At 42.8% G+C, this 23,544-nt stretch overlaps 1 protein-coding gene across 5 annotated transcripts in view; it reads right to left on the bottom strand.

The window, feature by feature from the left end:
• Window positions 1–23,544, bottom strand: part of LOC141794859 (stromal membrane-associated protein 1-like) — a 183,374-nt gene that overhangs the window by 67,862 nt on the left and 91,968 nt on the right. The gene's annotated exons all lie outside the window — the stretch shown is intronic.

Raw genomic sequence — 23,544 nt, 5'->3', positions numbered from 1 at the left:
TTTAATGACACATATTTATGTTTGTTGAACACCTTGCAGTCCATCCATCCATCCATCTTCTTCCACTTATCTGGACTTCCCTCTCCCTAGCCACTTCGTCCAGCTCTTCCCGGGGGATCCTGAGGCGTTCCCAGGCCAGCAGAGAGACGTAGTCTCCCCAGCGTGTCCTGGGTCTGCCCCGGGGTCTCCTCCCGGTGGGACGTGCCCTGAACACCTCACCAGGGAGGCGTCCGGGAGGCATCCTCATCAGATGCCCAAGCCACCTCATCTGGCTCCTCTCAATGCGGAGGAGCAGCGGCTCTACTCTGAGCTCCTCCCAGATAGCCGAGCTTCTCACCCTATCTCTAAGGGAGAGCCCGGCTACCCTACGGAGGAAGCTCATTTCGGCCGCTTGTACCCGCGATCTTGTTCTTTCGGTCACTACCCAAAGCTCATGACCATAGGTGAGGGTGGGAACGAAGATCGACCGGTAAACAGAGAGCTTTGCCTTCCGGCTCAGCTCCCTCTTCACCACGACAGACCTGTGCAGAGTCCGCATTACTGCAGACGCTGCACCGATCCGCCTGTCGATCTCTCGCTCCATCCTTCCCTCACTTGTGAACAAGACCCCGAGATACTTAAACTCCTCCTCTTGGGGCAGGATCTCATCCCCGACCTGGAGAGGGCACTCCACCCTTTTCCGGCTGAGGACCATGGACTCAGATTTGGAGGAGCTGATTCTCATCCCAGCCGCTTCACACTGGGCTGCGAACCGATCCAGAGAGAGTTGAGGGTCACGGCTTGATGAAGCCAACAGGACCACATCATCTGCAAAAAGCAGTGATCCAATCCTGAGGTCACCAAACCGGACCCCCTCGACACCCTGGCTGTGCCTAGAAATTCTGTCCATAAAAGTTATGAACAGAATCGGTGACAAAGGGCAGCCCTGGCGGAGTCCAACCCTCACTGGAAACGAGTCCGACCTACTGGCAGCGATGTGGACCAAGCTCTGGCACCTGTCGTACAGGGAACAGACGGCTCGTAACAAGCAGCCCGACACCCCATACTCCCGGAGAACCCCCCACAGGACTCCCCGAGGGATACGGTCGAATGCCTTCTCCAAGTCCACAAAACACATGTTGACAGGTTGGGCAAACTCCCATGCACCCTCGAGGACCCTGCTGAGGGTATAGAGCTGGTCCACAGTTCCACGGCCAGGACGAAAACCACATTGCTCCTCCTGAATCCGTGGTTCGACTATCCTACAGACCCTCCTCTCCAGTACCCCCAAATAGACCTTACCAGGGAGGCTGAGGAGTGTGATCCCCCTGTAGTTGGAACACACCTTCCGGTCCCCCTTCTTAAAAGGAGGGACCACCACCCCGGTCTGCCAATCCAGAGGCACTACCCCCGATGTCCACGCGATTTTGCAAAGGTGTGTCAACCACGACAGCCCCACAACATCCAGGGCCTTCAGGAACTCTGGGCAGATCTCATCAAGTCATTGTTCTTGGACCTAAACATCTCAGAGAAGCTTTCTTGAACAACATCGCCGCCTCTGACGACATCAGCTTGGCTTCCAGCACCACTGTCAGGAACCTGGGAGTTCTTTTGGATCAGGACCTGTCCTTTAACTCTCACATCCAACAGGTCTCAAGGACGGCATTTTTTCATCTTCGCAATATCAAGAGAATTAGACACATCTTGTCTCGGAGCGATGCTGAGAAACTGGTCCATGCTTTCGTTTCTTCTAGGCTGGACTACTGTAACTCTCTTTTATCCGGCTGTCCTAATAAGTCTATTAGGACTCTTCAGCTGGTTCAGAATGCTGCCGCTCGGGTACTGACTTGGACTGGGAGGAGAGAGCACATCTCTCCAGTGTTAGCGTCTCTACACTGGTTACCTATAAAATCTAGGATAGAGTTTAAAATTCTTCTTCTGACTTACAAAGCGCTTAATGGCATCGGGCCATCGTATCCTAAAGACTTAATTGTTCCGTATAATCCGTCTAGGTCTTTGCGTTCTCAACATGCTGGTCTGCTCGTTGTACCTAGGGTCTCTAAAAGTAGTATGGGAGGTCGAGCCTTTAGTTATCAGGCTCCTCTTCTTTGGAATAACTTACCGGTTGAGGTCCGGGGAGCAGACACGGTCTCAACCTTTAAGAGTAGACTTAAAACTTTCCTTTTTGATAAAGCTTACAGTTAGAGCTGGATCAGATCTGAACCAGCTCTTAGTTATGCTGCTATAGGTTTAGACTGCTGGGGGGAACTGACACACAGGGCTCCTGTTTCCCTCTTTTTCTGTCAGTCTAACTTCTAGTCTTACTGTCCTGTTATAGTTACTGACCATACACCTCTCTGGGAGGGTCTGAGTTTGTCTTGTAGGTTCCTGGGGATCGGTGAAGAAGACGGCCTGCTGCTGTGCTCCTGTCCGACACCAGCTACTACAGCTTTGGATTTGGCCTGCTGGTTTCACCTTAACTGTCGCCACAGCGCCAAACTTCAGACTGCGTCTGTTTCTCTCTCTCTCCCTTTCTGTGTGTGTGTGTGTGTGTGTGTATGTGTGTCTGTGTGTGTGTCTGTGTGCGTGTGTGTGTATCCCTACCCCCCCCCTCCTTTTTTCTCCCCCCCCCCCCTCTCTCTCCCACTCTCTCTCCTCTATCTGTCTCTCTCTAACCCCAACACAGTCGAGACAGATGTCTGTCTAACATGAGTCTGGTTCTGTCCGAGGTTTCTGCCCGTTAAAGGGAAGTTTTTCCTTGCCATTGTAACTTGCTAAATGCTGCAAAGTCCTGTACTCATGGTGGATTAAGATAAGATAAGACTCCTTATCTTGTCTTGATGTTGGGTTTCTGCTAATAAAATTTTATTAACATTTACGGGTCTAGACCTGTAAATGTTTTTGTAAAGTGTCTTGAAATAACATTTGTTATGATTTGGCGCTATATAAATAAAGATTGATTGATTGATTGATTGATTGATCCACCCCTGGGGCCCTGCCACCGAGGAGCTTTTTAACCATCTTGGCGACTTCAACCCCAGAGATGGGAGAGCCCACCCCATCATTCCCAGACCCTGCTTCCTCCAAGGAAGGCGTGCCGGTGGGATTGAGGAGGTCTTCGAAATATTCCTTCCACCTATCCACAACATCCCGAGTCGAGGTCGGCAGCGCACCGCACCTTGCAGTCCTCAGTATTAATGGGGTTCATGTGACAGTAAAAGGGTTGATGAGTGTGTCGTACCTTCTGCAGCAAACACACATCAGGTGTGTGCAGGTTTCACACACTCCACTGTATGAAACCAAAAAGAAACACTGGAGATCCTCTATAAATGACCAGTGTTGATGTGTCTGTGTGCCATTCCAACCACGTCATGTGGCGTGTCACGATCACTGAAGGACTGAAATGTGATTTTTGAGTGTGAACTTTGCAGGGAACATGGCATTTAGTGCTGCTCTTTCAGGATGCTGCTCATTAATTTCTGGTGCATTGCTCAGCTGCAGGTTGTTCTTCTCTCTCATCTCGGTCTGTGTGAGTCAGACTCTTTAGGAAAAGGACTAATTATGTGTCTGAATTAGGTCTGATTGTTCTGGACTGCATTTAGATCCTCAGAAAATCTTCCTTCTTTGATGAAACTTTGCTTTAAAAGACGAAGGACATTCAGCGGGGAACTCTCATGGTACAAAGTGCTCAGACTCACTGCTGAATAGGTTGAAGTGTGTTTTGATTAAAATGCTGGATTTTCAACAAGTGAATTTGTAACTTTATGTTCTTTATTCTTTTTCTCACTACTTTTACTTCAACTACATCTGAACAGAGTCGAAATAAAGGAAATTCTTTTCAAGGCCTCGGTTTAAGTGCTCTGAATATTTCATCTCAGGAAACTCTTCAGTTATGCGCCAGCAGCCTTTACCTGTCGATGACCTCAACAACATCTTAAAGTGCCGTCTTTGTCTGGCTCTGTCTGACAGTCTGAGCTCGTGTGTTTGCTTCCTTTTCACAAAAGGAAAGACTTTAACCTTCTGTAAGTCAGTGCATCCTAGCTGGAAACATTCACCGTAAACTTCTAAATCCTTTTTTTGACTGTTTCCTTCACATAACAGTAAAACAGAATCAGGAGAAATTCATTCACGGATGGCAAATCACATTTTCTGTAAGTCTGAACTCAGATTCAACTTTACACAAAGCATCAAATCACTAAACTTTCAGATGAGCTCAGGATCATTTATCTGTGTAAAGAGAGGGGTGTGATGGTGTGTATTCATCTTTACATCATCATTTTGAATAAGGTTAAGGTTGATGTGTGTATGTGTGTGTCTTTACGATGGGTGCCCATATGTGGTGTGTATTTTTGATGTGTGTCCTTCCTTTGTTCTCCCCCTCAGGCGGTTCAGATCCAGCTTATTGATCATCCTCCTTGTGGATACAGTATCGATCTTCTGACTGTTACACCTCAGAGGGAAGCGCAGATTTTCATGTGTGTACTTGTGTTTGTGTGTGTTTTTGTGTGTTTGTGTGTGTGTGTGTGTGTGTGTGTGTGTGTGTGTGTGATGTTATTAGTCACAGAATGCTGCTCCTTTGGCTGCCCTTCACACCATCCGCTCAAACCGACTCCAATCAACCACTGATATGCTTTAGCTGCTGCCACTGCTGTGTGTGTGTGTGTGTGTGTGTGTGTGTGTGTGTGTGTGTGTGTGTGTGTGTGTGTGTGTGTGTGTGTGTGTGTGTATTTGTGTGGTAGAGAGAGCCACAGCCAATCATAGAAACCTTTGAGAGCCCAGTGCAGTCCAGATGTACGGAGCACCTAGCGATAACACGCTACCCAATTCCCTTAGCTGAAAAGACACACACACAGACACACACACACACACACACACACACACACACAGACACACACACACACACACACACACACACACACACACACACACACACACACACACACACACACACACTCACACACTTTATTCCTATCTCCAGCAGGCGAGTGTTTTCCATGAAGGAAAGCAGCCTCTTGTTCTCTTTGATAATTTATTCATGAGCTGAAAGAAAGACAACATAACCAGGAGTCCAACGGGACGACACTGATTTACTGTTTGCAGAGAGACAGAGAGGAAGGGGTGGGGGAAGGGAGGGGGGGTTAGAGGGAAGAATCAGAGAGAGATGGAGATGAAAGAGGAGCAAGAGACTGAAAGAGCAAAGAGATAATACAATGACTGTGGATTCTGAAGCTAACGATTGGCTCCTCTCTCTGTTCTTACTGAAGGGCCGTTTACACAACAACGGTTTTAGGGTGACACGCAAAAGTTTTGTTGCGTTTCTGCCTCAGGTTTACATGGCACTGGTGTTTAAGCCGGCCTAAGATGCAAAATTTTAAAAATAACCTCCAGAGTGGACTTTTTCTGGAACGCTGCCGACACTGTTGCCCTGTACACAGGAAGGCGGCATTTTCAGTGGAAACGCTGACATCACGCTTCACTTCGCACAAGCACATACAACAGGACAACAGTACTGTAGAGGCCATTTTACATTGTTTCTTACAGAACAAATTAACTGCTGTTTTAAATTCATATGATTTATTCAAGGGATCAAATTCAATTAAATTTATTAACTTGTATAAAATAGTAGGTAGTTTATGTTAATTCATAAAATTATTTTGACCGTTTCAAAGTGCTTGTTTATGGGTAGAGTTTTATTTATTAGGGCAGTCAGAGGTGGACGGATCGATCCAAATATCGATAATATCGAAACCAATGTTGGTATTGATATCGAATGATACCAGAGTAAAAAGATCGTTACACTAATTTATTTTTTTCTCCTGCATGCACTGACAGCAGCAGTTTTATAAAAGTGGTGACCTGACTGTGTCTAAGTGCCACTGTGAAAGAATTTTTTTTTACATTTGTTCTAGAGTAGAGATAGATTGATATGGATTTTTTGGAGCCCGATACCGATACAGATTATTAGTAAACAAGGAGGCCAATATTCGATATTTGAAGCGGATATTCATTTGCAGTCAAAGTGAAAATATTTGCGTGAAAAATGTTGAACAATACAAACTCCAAACTGCAATCAAATACCTTTAAACATGAGTTTATAAAACAGCTCCCAGGCTCAGCTGCAAGTTTTATGAAGTTAAGTGAAAACTTTAAAAAATAATAATTGGTAAAGTTTTCCACAGTAAATAAAGTTTTCAAAAAAATATATGTAACTGCAAAAAAACTGGACAAAATTGAGTTTGTGCTGTCTTTTACAGGCATGAAATGCAGTTGAATTAGTTTTCTGTTTGGTATTACATTACTGATTTTAAATGTTTGACCATCTAGGGCTTCCATAGGGAAATTTTGTGCAGAGAAGCATCTAAGCCAAAACAACACAGTTTTGAATGGGTTTCATATTGGCCGTTGGATAAAAAAAAAGGCGGTGCCGATATACCCTGAAATGCCAAATATCAGCCCCGATAATCAGCCCGATAATGTCTCCCGAAGCACTGCTTGGATCAGGAAAGCCTTCTGGGTGAGTACTTCATGGGTGTTCTACTTCATTCTATTAACAATGCAAAAGCTGTATAAACCGAACTTATCCTTTAACCCACTTAATTTAGTACAAGTACTCAGTATGGAGTAGATGTAACCAAAATTTTCTCTAAATCATCCATTTCACAAGTCAAACATGGATATCTTGTAATTATATTATTGTTACCTTATAGACTCAAGAATACATTCAATTCCAGACTCGTAAGATGCTCTGATTTGAAACAGCCGCTGAACTGCGTCCCCAGAAATGGAAATAATACAAGATAAAAGTGATATAAATAACGCAATGACATTACGTCCCATCTCGTTTTGGTTAACGAAAATGAAGACGTGTATTAGCAGAGTTTTCATCTTAAACCACATTTAGTCCCGTTTTTATTCGTCAACAATATTACATTATATATTTAATTACAGTTTTAGTCACATGACCACCATTCACGTCCCGTTTCCGTCACGTGAAAAAGGTTCGTTGACGTTGATATTTAGTCATAATTCGTTGACTAAAGCAACACTACTTGGAATCAGATCAATACCAAACTTCCCAGTTTTTTGGGGGGATTTTTGTGTTTAGCTGGACAAATGAAATTCCTAAGAAATGAACGACGAATAATGGAGCTTGCAGCCGTAAAATAAATGGACCATGGACCAAATTCGTGAGTACTGGATTTTCTTTTGAAAAGTTGAGTAGTAGACACGCATCAGGACAGCAGCTGAGGCTCCTCTCATTTAGGTGGCTTTTAAACACATGGAAGGATCTGCCACTACAAGTACTGTTGTTACAATCATCCCGACAATCGACCCGACCCGCATGTTATTTTTTCCACCCAGATCCGAACCCAGGAAAAAATAAGTTTTTAAAACCACCCCACCACCGCGTCAGCTGTTTTTGCAGGTACCCATTGGGTACCCACGGGTACCCGACCAAGTGCAGGACTCTGCTCCAGAGTAATGATAATAAAGCAAACTAAAAGTTGCAAAAATCTGAAATATTGAAAAATTGCAATTAAAATGTAACAGGCACCCCAAAAAATGTGAAAAACATCAAATCCCGAGAAAAGCAGATTGTCTTAGCCCTAAAAGTCACCCTACCCAGCAGAGTGTGTTTACGCAGTAGCTGACAGCTCTCAGTATCATGATTTAAAGCCAAAAACAGCAGATTTTAGAGGATTTCTTTGGCCTCACATGTTCAAAGACACTTTTCATGCAGGCTTCAGATCAGTGCTGTGCTCCAGTCAGAGCTGCAGGCTTTAATATTAACACCTGTATGTCATCCACATTACCTCCATGTTACCCTGAGGCATCCCTCAGTATCTTTGAATCCCATCATCCTCTCTAATAAGGATCCTTCTCAGCGACTGCAGACTAAGTGTTATTACAGTTCAATCTAAGACGCCTGAGCAGAAAAGTAAATGCTTCTTGTTAATTTTTCATTTAAATGCACAACGTATCCCAGAGTTCCTCCTGTCAATTAATAGTTACATCAGCAGCTGCCCTTCAGCTAGAAGCAGGTTATTGGTCTGTGAGGAGACGTTCTGTGTGGAGCTAAAGGTCAAAACATCACCCAAGAGGCTGTACTGAGCAGCAAAAACAAGGTGGAACTCAAAAGTAGACAGTAAATCTTCCTAAGGTAGTAAAAATCATCAGCATCAGCTCCTCAATAAAACCTCTCCAAAGAACTGAAGACTTATACAGCACATTTAGAGGCTGAACGCTGGAGCTCATCCAGAGTCCTCCCACAACAGAAACGCTGACTGTATCAGTCCTGGGGGCAGAGATGGACCCCGCATCAATTTAAAAGATGCTGAAGGACGTTAAATGCTGGAGTGAGCAACTCTAGAAATCAGCACAAAACCTGGACCAGACACTTCATTCAGACGTTCACACTGTGCCAGGAGCTTCAGTTCAATAAAACAAGCGCTCCAAAGTTAGCTGAAGGAGGAGGAAGTTAACAGTCTTATCTCTGGTTGAACTTTCAGCAGGGATGGTTTTAGTTATATAAACAGCAGAGGTTACAGTTCACTCTGAGAAACAAAACCACATCTCCCTGTTCACAGAGAGCAGGCCGAGGGTTAAACGCTTCACAAACTGTGCTGCAGAGCAAACTGTGTCTCTGTGCTCCCACGCTGTTTGCATGTTCGTAAATGAATCATTATGCAGTCATTTGAGGGGAGGCTGGCCCCTTTCTCTGAGAACCATCCTCACTGCAAAAAAATAGTTCACCAACACTGGAGCTAACAATCCTGTGTAGCCAGACAGACATCTGCACTGTCTGCTGAGAGCTGCTGGATGCTAGGGATGCAGCGTTTTCAAGGGACGCTCCCCCCAAACTGTCCAGACAAGAGCTCACCTTCAGATGGCCCTAGACCAACATATCTGGACTAACGCTCTCAAATGATGGTCTGGAACCGTCACTAAGAGGCAGAAGACTGCTTCAGAGAGCTTACTCTGTCAGACACGGAGAATATTCTGATTTTCTGAGGATAATACTGGTACACGTAGTAGGCTAAACTACAGTACCCCAAAAAGACAAAATCAACACAGGATTTAAAATTGAAACTTTGTTCACGATGATGAACGCCCAAAATTTAAATTTCTATGGTTCTTAGTGAAGCTGGCTGCATGAATGGACGCAAAGGCTCTTTGAGGGATCAGAGAGCGTGGATGGTTTCGGCGGGGTCTCGTTTTGTCTGTATAAACATGCAGAAAAGAGAATCAGACTTCAGACAGAGAATGTCTCACTCCACTTCAACAGGTGGTGCTGTCCTTTTTTAATGAGTGAAGCTGTCAGGTCTCGTCTTATACGTTAAGTTCATCTTTTGTTTCATCAGTTTTGTCTTGTGTTTACCTGGTCTGGTTCTGTGTTAGTCACGTCTTTCCTCTCGTTTCAGGTTACGTCATGTCCTGCCCTGGTGTTTTCCTGCCATTGTGAATGTCATCCCTGCTACTAATTGTTCTCACCTGTGCCCCTTTACCTCGTGTATTTCAGTCTGTGTCATTGCCCTGTCCTGTGCCAGATTGTCATGTCTTATAATGAGCGTCTAAGAATCATGCTGCCAAGTTCGTTAAAAGTTGGACTCTGACAAGTCAATTAAAGTTTTTTGTTTGGAAGTCGCGCGATTGAGCCTTCTTCACCAGAATCTTGTCAGAAGCTGCGTGCCTATAGAGGGATTATTTATTTTTTAACAATAGTGGATGTGCGCACAACTTGAGTGCAGAAACACTGTGTAGAAAAATGGTTTGTCAACCAATGTGAGGGAGTTAGCCACCAAAAACACATTTTCAACTTAATGTTATCAATTTGACGGATGGTAAACGACCCCTAGGTTTGTGAAATAGCAGTGAGTGGACAGAAGAGATCAGCGAGTGGATAGATATTAGGTAGACGTTTTAAGAGGAGAAATCCGGCGTGTACCCCGAGAAGAATTTAAACACACAACTGTCACACTCTGCTCATGACTGCATTATCTGTGGACACTTACCGGACTGTGACAGACCAGGACGTAAACATGTGTCAATAAATCAGAAACCCTCCCAAACCAAAAAGAGTACACAGACTGCTGAGTCTGAGACCAGGTTCATAATAAAAGAAAACTACGTCCAGAGAACTGCACCAAATCAGAATTTTAATGGTTGAGTATTTCAGGGTTAATAGACTGGTTCATCATTTCAGAATATTCACTAATTTTACTTTGATTCTAAAATCTGTTTCTGTTCATCATCATTTATAGCTTCACTTATTGAGTCCATGTTTGGTCAGAACCTCGGCTCCAAACCAACTTTTTCATTAATCAAGTCAAATCAGTATTTTGAACATCAGCAGTTAATGTTGCTTGTTTGTGGTCAAACCTGGTTAACAGAAGTTGGATAAAGATGGAACATTTAATTACACACTCACAGACGTCTCTGGTGTTTCAGTGTAAAGTGTGACCCTGTTAACTGGTGACTCTCTGAGGTTAATCCCTGATACCTTCAGCTGAGAGTCACCAGTTAGCACAGTCGCTATTACCTCCAAAGCACTGGTTGCTTTGTAACCGTCCAAACTTGACAGACGTTGCTTCTGTTGTATAGAATTGTTTCTGACAACTGACCGCAGAACAACTATACATTTTAAAGCTGATAACAACTTGAATCTAGAGTCTAAGAAAGGCTAACTCATCTGAATGAATGGAGCTTAACGCTGCTTCTGTGCTCAAAATGTTTGCACATCTTTATGATGACTTAAACTGATGATCCCTCTATAGGCGTTTTTTCAGTTCACCTGAAGAGGAGGCAACTTTCTAAGGTCGACGGATGAGATGGATGTAGCTGTAGCTCTTTGGGTTTCTCATAGAGCTTCCAAAATGATTGCATTAACACAGACTACGTTATTACAAGTTGAACACAGAGGTATACAAAGAAATGCTGAGTCCTGCCAAATCCAGCTGCAGTCCAATTGGATTCACATTATTTATGTGTGTCAGTTGAGCTTTTCTCAGTCTGTTCACAGTCTGAATGAGCTGTTCACATGCATCTAAATAGTCTGACCTTGTGCTGACTAAGTGCATAGTCTGATTTCTTAAGCTGCATGTAAACGTACTGAGTGACTATGCGGACAGCCATCTGAGACAGGAGGAAGTGAAAGCAGCTCAATCATGAACAAAGAAGGAGAAAGAGAGCTAGCATCCATGCCAGACCAAAGGCCAACCCCACCAGTATTACCGTCGCTCCTACCTCATACTTTCAAATGTCGTTCCCTGGACAGGAAGCTGAAGAGGAGGCTTCTCTTTGGGTGTTTGTCGCTGTTTCCTCACAGTAGGTGTGTACAAGTGAAACCGAAATAATCTCCTCACTGTGAAACTCTGCTTCAAGGCCACAGGCCTCACAACGCTGAGACTCCTGTTAAACACCAACCATAATCAAACTCCCTCTGACAGCTTCAGTTTTTCACATCTGGACAAACACTGACTTAACTTCAGCCCCTGATTCACGGACATCAGCGGTTGCTTCTGAACATCTCAGTCTGCATGAAACAACAGGATGAGTCTCAGTTTAAAACATGGATCAGGGACATCTGTGTCTTCCTCAGCATGTGAATGAAGTCTCTGTCAGTCTCTCTGAGGTCCTAAACCTGCTGTTAGTACCCCGTTATGCTGAGTTAAGCAGATTTCAGTCACTTCCACTCAGGACTGATGTGCTGTGACGGGATAACTCTGACTAACATCTGTCTGAACACCTGTGCTACGGTACACCGGTGGAAACACTCACACTTTCTGCTTGGTTAAGGAAGTAAAGAAGACAGCATCAATCATGAAGTCTGAGTGTTTCAGCAGAGTTCTTGTCCTGACAGTTCATGAAACGGTTTCTGAGTGAGGTCCACTGCCCTGCAGGAGAAACATGGACTCCTCAGGGATTCTCTGAAGTCTGAGATGTTTCAAATGTAGCAGTTTAAAGAGGGTTGATTACTTTCTGAAAGGTCCAGCAGTTCAAAGGCTTCAAAGTTTCCTCATACAGAAAATTCTTATTGTTCTCTTGAGCCTCATCATCGCTCAGCCCCTCGGGTCTTGTTTCAGAGACATACATGTCCTAAGCATGTTCATTTAAAGGGCATACTGCAGGTTACATGTTTTGGTAAATTAACACTTAAAGTTATGGTCTACAATTTGGAAGCTTTGTACATCTTAATAATACCGGTTATAGGGCTGTAATGGTCCTGTGGTCCAATCTACACATTACAAAGACCAAAATGAACGAAAAAAATCCATTCAGTATATCCGCTGCAGAGCTGCAAATCTGCAAATCTGCAAATCTGCAAACTAGTTGACCTATCCGAACCGGGCATGGCATGCGCGGTTCGGATAGGTACATGAGTCTATCCAATCCATCTCCCTCGCTTCGCACCGTCATGCCTAAGGTCCCACCTCGTCCTTCCCCACTACCCCTCTCACGTCAGCTAGCTGCTCAGCTACTGAAGCATCATGGAGCCAGAGATGACCTACTGACTCCTAGACAGCTGAGTTCCTGTTGAACACTGAAACACTCAGTTTGACCTTTCAGGCGGAAAAATGATCACTTTTTCTAATTTCCTCACTAGCGGCTATGGATCCAACACAATCACAAACATTTCTCCTCCACGCCACAGTGCCTCACCACCACAATAAGTGCCTTGCTGTATCCACAAAAGAAATAAGTGTGATCTTACTGGCTGCCGGTTCAGCTCTTGGATTTTGGTACACACACAGCTAAGTAGATAGCTTGATGAGAAACCCGAACTGATCTGACCTGCTCACATTTACCGTCTCCTTTCCTCCTGCTTGATTCGACACAGCTGAGCAATTAACATGCACACGCACCAGCTGACAGGACGGGCGCACTCGCTGCAGCAGTTTCACATAGGGCTAAACACAAACTAATTAGCTTTAACAGTGGATACTACTACTCCCACTGTAGCCGAAATCATGCCGAACTACTTAGAAACCCACCGGGGCCGCTCCAGGGTGGATACAGGTGCCTACCTGCTCTGGTGAGTGCTTCCTTAAAAACCACAGAAATCTTAGACGGAGTTTGGCTGTGTGTTGTGCTCGTCACAAACCGAGGCTGCGCTTCAAGTATCAGCTGGTAAACAGCTGTTCGCCGCAACAGGTAATGACTTTGTTTACCACAATGGGAGATTTCAGCGGAATAACTCTGGTTAGTCTGTGCCTATACAGGCTAATGACTGAACGCTGCTGGTCGAAACGGGTCAGCTCTGTCAATAGATTTTAGCATAAGTTAGCCACACATCTTTAGCATTGTAAACTGAGCTGGTGAAGACACGCAGGGAAAGGTAAAGCCTCGCCCACAGTCGGCTCTGCTCTGATCAGCTGGCAGTGGCAACGCCAGACCTGCTTCGCTGACTAATTCATGGTTTTGATGGTACCGGTCCAATTGAAAAAGCTACCACTGTGTGTCACAAGGAGGATGACTGTTTTGTTTGTTACATTTTCTGCCAGCCGGCTTCTTGCTCTGTCGGTGGGGGCGTGTTGTTAGGAGGCGAAGAGGGCCATACGAGCTGGGGGTAGAGATCTTAGATCGTAGACCATAGCTTTAACATTGTCTGATAATGGCAGCAGAATAAGTCAACCGTTGATTTTACATGTTGTTCAACAGAAAAAGGCACAATTTAGAGGAAGGAATGGCTGTTTCCTGTGTAGCTGTTTAAATTGCTCTGTTTTTCAACATGGCGTCATTTGACGTAACAAAAGGGACTCACATTCCCTTACTACACTTTGAGCCAGTGTGAATAACAACAGGTTGTCATGAGTCAGATCGGACACTTCAGGTTGTGTTTATTGTGTCTCTTCCTTTGAATTGTTTTTCAATTTGACCGTTCATTAAGATGATTAAAATGTGTGGATGGATGGATGCAGGGATGCTAGCTCAACAGGACATGGAGTTCGCGTTTTTGGATTTGTTTCGTGCAGCTGACAAGATTATTATTGCTGTATCCATCACAAAAACAAAGTCGTCCTTGGGGTGGATTTGCACAGGAGATTAATATGATGGACTCTATTTTATGAAGTCTGTGGATGGAGTTCAGGGATCCTGGAGCAAGGTCTGGATAAAACTGACACACCTGCTTGTCCCATCAGACAACTGCAGCTTCACCGGCAGTAGCTCCCAGCCCAGCTCCCAGTGACGGACATAAACTGGAAAAGCCCTCAGAGAGCGCAGACCTCCACAAGGCATATTGTGATTGTACACTTTAGTCCACCTTTAATGTTATACTCCCTTTCAGCAGACTGTCTGCTACAATTTGGTGTTAGTTGCAGGTTTGTACAATAATCTGTTTCCTGACAGTGTTGAATGTACTGTTTCCAGTACATATTTCACATATTCTGGATCTTAGTATCCAGAATATTGCCAAGATCTGGATCGTACTTTTATATCTGTCAGAAATGATGGTGACCTTGTCTTGTATTGTTTTGCAAAGCAATCTGACCATTAATGGAGTTATATACACATATGGTGAAAACAGCCCAATTTCATAACGATGAAGAATCCTTTAAAAAAGTCCTAGATCCAGACGGTGATCTGGATCACCTCCAAAATTTAATCAGTTCTTCCTTATCCTATTTTGAACATTTCCTGAAAATTTCATCACGATCCACTTGTAACTTTTTGAGGAGTGTTTTTCACAGAAAAACACACAAACAGACAAACTCTCCCAAAATTATAACCTCTCTGGCAGAGCTAACAATTATTTGTCAGATGCAACCCCAAGAGAAACGTGAGCTGAGCACCGTAGCTCAGTCTTGATTTTCTGACTCTAGATCAGTGAGGCTCATAATTATAACCCTGAGGGCCATCATATGGATAGTAATACAAATTTTCTTCCTCTTCATTGACAGGAGTGACAGTCTGATCAATGTTTATTAATTTTGAACAGAGGAAGAAGCAGAGGGACTCCCCTCTGTGACGTCACCTTCAAATGACAGATTTTAACATGAAAGTTCAAAACCCTTACTAAAACGTCTCCAGGAGACCCTGTGGTTTTATTCATTTAGAAACGTCTTTCAGAATATTATTTTGAAGTTATTTTCCTACCAATTTTTCAGCAGTTGTCTTTAACCTGCAGAATGCCCTTTAAATCTACTAGGGCGCTGCCCAAGTAGCTGCCTGTTGCAGCAGTCACTCTTCTTTGTCCGTTTCTTGTAATTTTATTCGTCTCTTTTTCGTCATCTTTGTATTTGGAGTGGATCATTACTTTGTATGGTTCATTGTTGGTCATGGACACCAAACTTTTTGTGTCTTAAGCGATATTTTTACTATTTTTCTCCTGTGTTTGTCTGGAGATCCTACATGTAACCATGGCTGCATTGTTTACATGTGAAATTAGCTGTTAGCAGCCTGTAGCATGTCAATGCTAACTAGTGTAAGGCTTGATGATTTCTCTCAAGGTGAGGAGGAGGAGGTGAGGACGACGTGCTGGTTCTCGGGTGTGAGCTGGGAGGTGACGACGTGGACCTGTCCTTCCATCCATCGTTGTTGGGAACGTGGGATCTATCTCTGGTGGGATGGACGAGCTAGCCGTGCTAGCCCAGCGGCAGAGGGGCTGCCAGAGGGCAGAGTGGCATCATGCTGTTCACGGACGTGGCTGACGGAGCTGACATCAGATGCCGGCGCCACATTGGAGGAGCTTCACCTGCTGTGGGCAGACAGGATCCAGGAGACAGAGACTGAACAGACTGCTGGGGAGGCTCAGTCCTGGACCCTGTGGAGGTGGAGACTGGCTGGGCTGGAGAGTGGTGGATGGGCTGTCGTCATCTATTTTCTTGTGGACCTTTTTGCACTTTCTATACTCTTTCTAACTTTTGTTTTCTTGATTGCTGCTGTGACTCCTGAATTTCCCCTCAGGGATAAATAAAGAATTTTCTATTCTATTCTATTCTAAAGGAAGTCTCATTTCTTTAAGCGGAGGAGAGAGGAGTGAGGACAGGTGTTCACTGACAGATGCCAACATGGACGTAGAGGTGGAACCTTTATAGGAGTCAGTGCATGAACACCACTGTACCTAAAAAAATGCAGCAAACTATGACAGAGGATAAGGGCCAATAATAATTTACAAGATTAATCTCATAAATTTATAAGAATAAAGCCAAAAATTTACAAGAACAAAGTCATCAGTTTACGAGAATAAAAGTGTAAGTTTACGAGGATAAAGTCATAAATTGATGAGATCAATTTCATAAATTAACTTTTTTTTTAACACAGCCTTAATCTTCTGTTGTAGCAAACGGTTATTAGTCTTATAAAACATCCTGCTCTTCCTGTGAGACTCCTAAACACAGACACACCAGTTGCTCGACCCTTTCTGAACATCCAAATGGGAGAGCAGGATTCAGGACTGAGTTCATGGTCTTTCAGAGAGATGTGGCAGGAAACGAACATATGCAGACTGAACTCATGACCTTTAAGAAGCAGAGTTGTCTCATTATCCTCTGAACAACACGTTCGCCTGTCCCTGAAGAGCAGGCTGGAGAAAGTTTGACTAGAAGACTAGAATTACCTTCCAGAGGACTGTTTCCAACAAAACTTCCATAATTTATTCTTTTTTTTTGGAACACAAAGAGTATACGCCCAAATGCTCTTCACAATTATCCAAAACAAGCTGCAGCAAAACAAATATCAAATTACAATCAAAGCAGAAATGGATGAGCAATCAAATCCCAAATCACCCCCCACAAACAGAGCCGCAGAGACCGGAGGGAAGTAATGAAGGCTTCAATTACCTTCTGAATGTAAAGACACAGAGAGCAGCTGAGTCTGACAACAACAGCAGTTATTTTTTAATCATTTCATCAAGGCCATGAAAACTAACTCAGCTTCACAGATTCAGCGGGACAAAGAGCCACACTGCAGGCTGAGCCACACTCCCACTGTGTGACGCGTGGCTCAGGTTTATAAAGAATGCTCTCAGACCCTAGAGCAGGGGTGTCAAACTCATTTTCACTGAGGGCCACATCAGCAGATTGGTTGTCCTCAAAGGCCCAGATGTAACTGTAAGACAGAATACAATGTAGCTGAATGTAACCAAATGTAATGTAAAATAAATGCAATTTTCCAGACTTTGCAGTGTGGGCAATTTCTTCGGGCACAATAAAGCTAGCTTTAGATTTTGACAAAACTAGCTTTAGTGGCTTTTTTGTGTTGTGGCTTCTTCAACACTTCCTTTGCATTTTAAATCCTGAACTGTTCATTGTTTTTCTTGAAGGTTCGCTTTGGAAGGTTTACTTAGCTCCGTGTTTGGTGTCAGAATGCCAATATAGATTGTACTCTTTGATCGCCATGGCCTCACATAACATAAAGACATATGGGTTTTTCTCCTTGAAGCACAAACATATATAGGCCTTCCCATCTTTGTTGTAACAGCCTCCATCTGCATCAACTTTCTCCTACTGGACATTTTGGGATCATTGTTTTATTTCTCAATTCCACTAGTTCAGATAATGGCACTGATGTGAAATCACTGCAATAAAGTGGCAGATGCCATCACTTTGCGGGTAACATAATAAGTAGGTATTATGGGAAACATAGTTTATGGTCAATGCACTCTTTTGAATTATCTATTATAAGACAATCAGACCTCTTAAGCTTTTGTGGTCCACATAAAAATAGTTTGGTGGATAGGGATGGGTACCAAATTAGGTGCTTTTGATGGTACCAACCAAATTCAGGCAAAAGTATCGGGTACTGATTCACTTAAAATCGAAAGGTACCATGTTTAAGCACCTGAACACGTCCTTGTGACTGTGAGGGAGCGGAAGAGTACGTGATTTTCCTTGCTGGACATGAACACAGCATTACCAGGTTATATATTAAAGGGGACATATCATGCTGATCCCTGATTTAATACTAACATATAATATAATAAATTTGAAGACAAGACCTTTCACCCCCTGAATTTTCAAAAAATGAGATATTGTATTTTTTCTGATATCCTAGAACGAGATTTGACGCCTCTGAAAATAGGTCATTGCCAGTTGGCCACGAGATTTCAACCGTCGTGATGACGTGAGGATCCTTTCTTTTTATTGGTGTAATGTGATAAAGCAGCTCCTCCTCTGTGATGTCAGTTAGTCACACAACCGCCACCGAGGGATACACCCACAAAGAGCCGAGTATAAACGTATAACCTATACATGTTACAGTACCGGTTTGACTCACCACACTGAAGCATCCTGAGATTATCTGTGTCGAGGTGGATCTTCTTCCTCCTGAGCTGCAGAACCGTCCGGGTCTGACTCGGGGTCCCATACAAAAGGACGTATCCTACACTCTGCCATTTGATTAGTGCTATCAATGCCTTACGGTGAAGTTTTGGCGAACAGCAAACTCGCTCGGTCTGCCCCATCCAATATGGCAATTTTGTAAATACTGCCATGCTGCAAAAACCGCCCCCTGGCTCTACCCCCTCCGCCCCTCTGATAGAACTGACCAGTCAGAGCACAAAGGGCTGTGACGTTGCGAAGTTACTGGAGGTCATTCTTGAAACGGAGCGTTTCAACAAGATCTTCAGAATGGCCTAAAATGAGGATATTGAGAACGCTATTGTGGGGCAATGAAGGAACTAAATGACTTGTACTGAGGGCAGAAATGCTTTACAGGCATCCTAGTCTGGCATAGTGAAAAGGAGAAACAAGCATGATATGTCCACTTTAAAGAAAAAAATATGTTAAATCAAAGAATTTGATATTTCATAACTATTTGATTTTATTAAATTGATATTTTTTACCAAATAAACAAAAAAGTACAAGAAATTGGTATCATTGAGTACCGATATAAATTGCCAGGTACCGTGCATCGGTACCTTATCATTTTAAATGTGGAAGGTACCCATCCCTGGTGACGGGCCTTGAGTTTGACACATGTGCCCTAGATAGTGCCACACTTTCTTCTCCTCTGGCTTTACTCTGACAACAGATATACTGATGTCGGTGCCTTATTTGATGTTTAAGGCAGTGTAAAGCGATGACCTCTTGGTTCAGGTATTTCCAGTGCTGAGACTGAGTCTGCCACAGATCAGGGTTTGATCCCTTTTTCATGGTCATATTATGAGGTCACTTTTCAAGATGTACAAGTGCTGTAAGCAGGTGTCAATTGTATAATCTGATAGAGTTTCGTGTACACTAAAAATGGAGATTTCACTGTTTTCACTTTTTTTAAACCAAACTGTTAATGCACGCTAACAGTTCAACTCAGATGTGTGTTGTGCGGATCAAAACACATCAACTCAAGTCAACTTGAGTGTGAACAAGTCTTATTACTAATCATTCCCTCCAGGATGCTGCAGCCTTTTTTTGTGATTGTTGCAGTTACAGCGGCTGATTTTGCAGCGGCTTTAACACACACACACACACACACACACAAACACACATACACACACCTCACACACTGTACAACCTGCTCCAGTCTGAGTTCAAATAAAGGAGAGAAGGAAAAAAAAACTGTGAACAAGCCAAGAAAAGATATCAAATATCTCAGCTGATTGGAGACTGTGTGTGTGTGTGTGTGTGTGTGTGATTGAGTGTGTGTGTGAGAGAAAGAGGAGGGATTAGGATTTTTCCTGTTTACAGGGATGAAGAGATTTTGTGATGTCACAACTGTAATATTTTTACTGTTTGAGAGAAAGGAATGGAGAGAGAGACAAAGTGAAAGATAAAAGAGATGATGGAGGAGAAACCCGTCTGTCAGCGTGTTTCCTGATGGAGATTACACAGATTTCAGCGTGTCAGCATACACTTAGGATAACAAGTCTTAGCTCTCTCTCTCTCTTTCTCTCTCACACACACACACACACACACACACACAGAAGAACCTTGGCTGATAAGGAGAGAGACAAATTGGATGCCAGGTATCTCTGCCAGCACACAAACACATTCTTATAACACACAAACACACACATTTCAATGCAAACACACACACACACACACACACACACACACACACACACACACACACACACACACACACACACACACACACACACACACATACACTGTGGAAACGTTTCTGCAGATCAACAGATAACCTGTGAGCATGCTGCTGTCAGCCTTTACTAGGCTGAACAATTAATCCAGTTGAAACCAACATCACAAAGACCGCAGTTTAAAAATACATATGAATATATTGTACACAGACCTGGAGGGAAAACAGTAACTTTTTCTTGTTCTTTGTAATCCACATGTTAAAATGAGACTATCAGCACCAATATTACATGTTTCAGGTTAACTCAAAATGCTACTTCTTAGCTTCCAGGTCGGGCCGACCAGGACTGGATTGATTTACAGCACGTCTAAATCTCTATGACAGCACCACATCAGCTAATAAAGTTAAGTAGTGAGAAGAGAGATCTGTGTTTCTCTCTGCTGAAGACAAATTCTGTGATTAATTTTGTAGTGATGGTGGACACTGGAGCCTAACTGACAGACAGAAAAAGGACAGAAGAGCAGAAGAAAGAGAAACAGGAGAGAGATAGAGCATGAGCTAAAGGCTAACACACAAGCTAAACCATGCTAATGTCATTCCAACCCACAGTCAGCAGTTATTCTGCAGTGGTCTGTTCAAACTTGAGAGTCTATCAATAAAATGAAGAGTGAGGTTACGTTAGCTCTGATTGGTAGATGACTGGTGGGACATAACCAGGATTCACTAACGTTACACATTACAGACACGTCTTAGAGCACCAGGCTGCCAGCTGAGCTAAATATAGACAGCTACTGAACTACATAAAAAAATGACTGTTTACTTGTTTTCACATTGGCCTACAGATACGTCGGAGAACCAGGCTGCCGAAAGCGCAACATAAACCCAGGTACTACAGGATTTGCTTGTTCACACATTTCAAAAAGTAGTACTATGTAACTATTATTTATAAATACATTACCTCGACACATTGTATCCAGTAGAAAGTTGTCCTGAACAAAAAATATATATATATATATTGGTCGGATCTTCATTTATTTTCAAAACAAACGCACGCCTCACTAAAAGTCATTTACGACAATGTGCCTGAGACTCTGGACCAGAAGGTGGTGAGAGAGCGCTGTTAAAACAGATCCTCCTCATTGCATCTTTAAGGCAATTAATTATAATTAATGACATTCATGTCTATAAAGCTTAAAGTGAAATCTGCCAGTCACTATTCTGCTGTGGTTGTAAAAGTTAATCTACTGATCTATCAGTTCATGTATCAATTCATCTAAATTTATCATTTATCATATATATATATATATATATATATATATATATATATATATATATATATATATAAATATACGTGTGTGTGTGTGTGTGTGTGTGTGTTTAAATTAATACGTTTTATTTCTTTCACTCCTTTTTTAAAATGTTAATGATGTTGAATTAGGAATTTATAAGTCCTTTTTTTTCTTTTGTTTTGCTGTCTTTTTCCTTGGTGTTATTCTTTAACATTTTCAAAACTTTCATTCATTCATTAAAAATATATAAAAAAGCAATTAGTTCATTAGTTACTTTTCATCCATAAAACTTTTCAGGAAATCTCCCATTATATCTCAGATCTTTATTGAATGTGTTCACTAGTCACCAACAAACTTGTGAAAGTGACTGGATCATTCTTGAAGTTCCAGGAGTAATCAGTAAAACTGGTAAAAAATCTTTCAGCTTTGGTGCAGTCCACAGTTGGAATACTGTCCTGCAAACACTTAAATTAAGTTCAGTTATCAACAAAGGACAAAATTAAAACACGATAAGATAACACTATGTTCATGTCTGTAAGTTTTTCCAAACTGTGCTCCACTTGCTCATTTATTGTTTTTTTTTTTTGTTGTATTGTTTTAATGTACTCTTGACATCACTGTAAATGAGAGCATGCTTTCAATGGCATCTCCAGATTAAATAAGGTTAAATGAATGAATGAATTTTCCAAAATCATTCAGCCCTAGCGTTTACATGGCTGTGCCTCTGAACAGCATCACAGAGCATTAACAACTTAAACCAGTCTAAAAATGATTTTTCCTGCTGCATCAGTTGCTGGTGACTCCCTAAAACATAAACGGAAAAGTTAAATTAATCATGAACCTCATACAGCTGCACCTTTTTATCTGTTTAATATTTGAAACCTTTTCTTTGAGTGGAGTCTATAAACAGCTGCTGCAGGTCTCCACAAACTGAAGAGCTACAGAAACTTTAGGAAGCGTTTCACTGTTTTTGAGGTCAAATAATCTCAGGATGTTCAGCTCAGCATGAAACTGTCCCACTCTGACTGTTTTCCCACTTTACACTAAAGGCTGAATGAGTTAATCCTGACCACTCTGATGTAGACATGCACAGACTTCAGCTGGAGGTTCAGACAGGAAGCAGGAACAGTCTAGAGAAGATGAATTTAAATCCATTGGGAATAACTGTTTGCTGATTGTTTTTGATGCCGTTACAGACAAACACAGTTTTTCTCCTCTGCATTGATTTTCCTCAGACACTGCAGAGGATTTATTACCACAGTGTTTTTCTTCAGAGTCTGTTACAGAGAGGGAACCTGAGACCAATGACTTCAAAGATTAACAGCAGGGTGTACATGCTGAGACTCTTTATTCTGTATTTAAAGCCTTCTTCTCTTCTTCTCCTCTTTGAGCACAAACCCTTTAATGCTGCTGAGCAGGACCGCCTCCCTCTTCACTATAATAACCTTTAAACATCCTGTTCAGTAGTGTGTGACAAAATACCAATACGGACAACTACTGCGATATTTAACCATAAACTTCTTTCACCGTTCCACTTTAGTGAGTAAAGTCACTGTTCTACATGTCATCCAGGGGGCGCTCTTTTCACTATGGCTGAAAATTCAGCCAAAGTTACAAAACAAGAAAAAATAAAGACCAACACTAACATGGGGGACTGAGCGGTGAAGTTGAGTGTGGACTCACTTTGGCTTCTTTAGTGTGGATGGGACGGAGCTGGATCATTTGTAGAACGTAGCTCACGTAAATACGACAAACACACACAGCCACCTTGTTTGCCACCACCCTGAGCCCACGGAGAAAACTGTGACTTCTAGCTTAACTCTTCCTTTTCAGGCTAAGCTGCCGTTTGATTCACCCACAGCAACAACAATTACACATCTCATCTCTGTATATATGAGGAAGAACCTTTGTCCGCACAGTGTTATGGAAAATGAAAGGTTTCGCTCCGTGATGAGGGTACTTCAGCCGTGTTACAAAACACCCAGCCGTCAGCATTTCACTGAAAAAAGTGTTCCAGCGTTTCAACAGGAGGCCAATGCTAAAGAGGAACATGCACTTGAGTCTGCGAAGAGAGAGGGGCTTACTGGTGATGGACTGACTCTGAAGGCCACAAAGTCTTGCACGACAATCTCTGTGCACTTTACAAACAACTGGGAAATTAGGGCTGGAGGATTTATCAAATATACTGGATGTACTGCTGGTTTTTGCTTGTGAGATGTATAAAATGGCTATATCGTGTTGTGGACATTTTCCTGTTTCTGGTGGAGAATGAAATAAAGACTTCTGCCGGCCAGCAAGG

Source organism: Halichoeres trimaculatus, unplaced genomic scaffold (assembly GCF_033239565.1).
Source record: "Halichoeres trimaculatus isolate MK-OKI-2021-1 unplaced genomic scaffold, fHalTri1.1 fHalTri1_scaffold_8, whole genome shotgun sequence".
NCBI classification, from domain to species: domain Eukaryota; kingdom Metazoa; phylum Chordata; class Actinopteri; order Labriformes; family Labridae; genus Halichoeres; species Halichoeres trimaculatus.
This window is presented reverse-complemented; position numbering and strand designations above follow the sequence as displayed.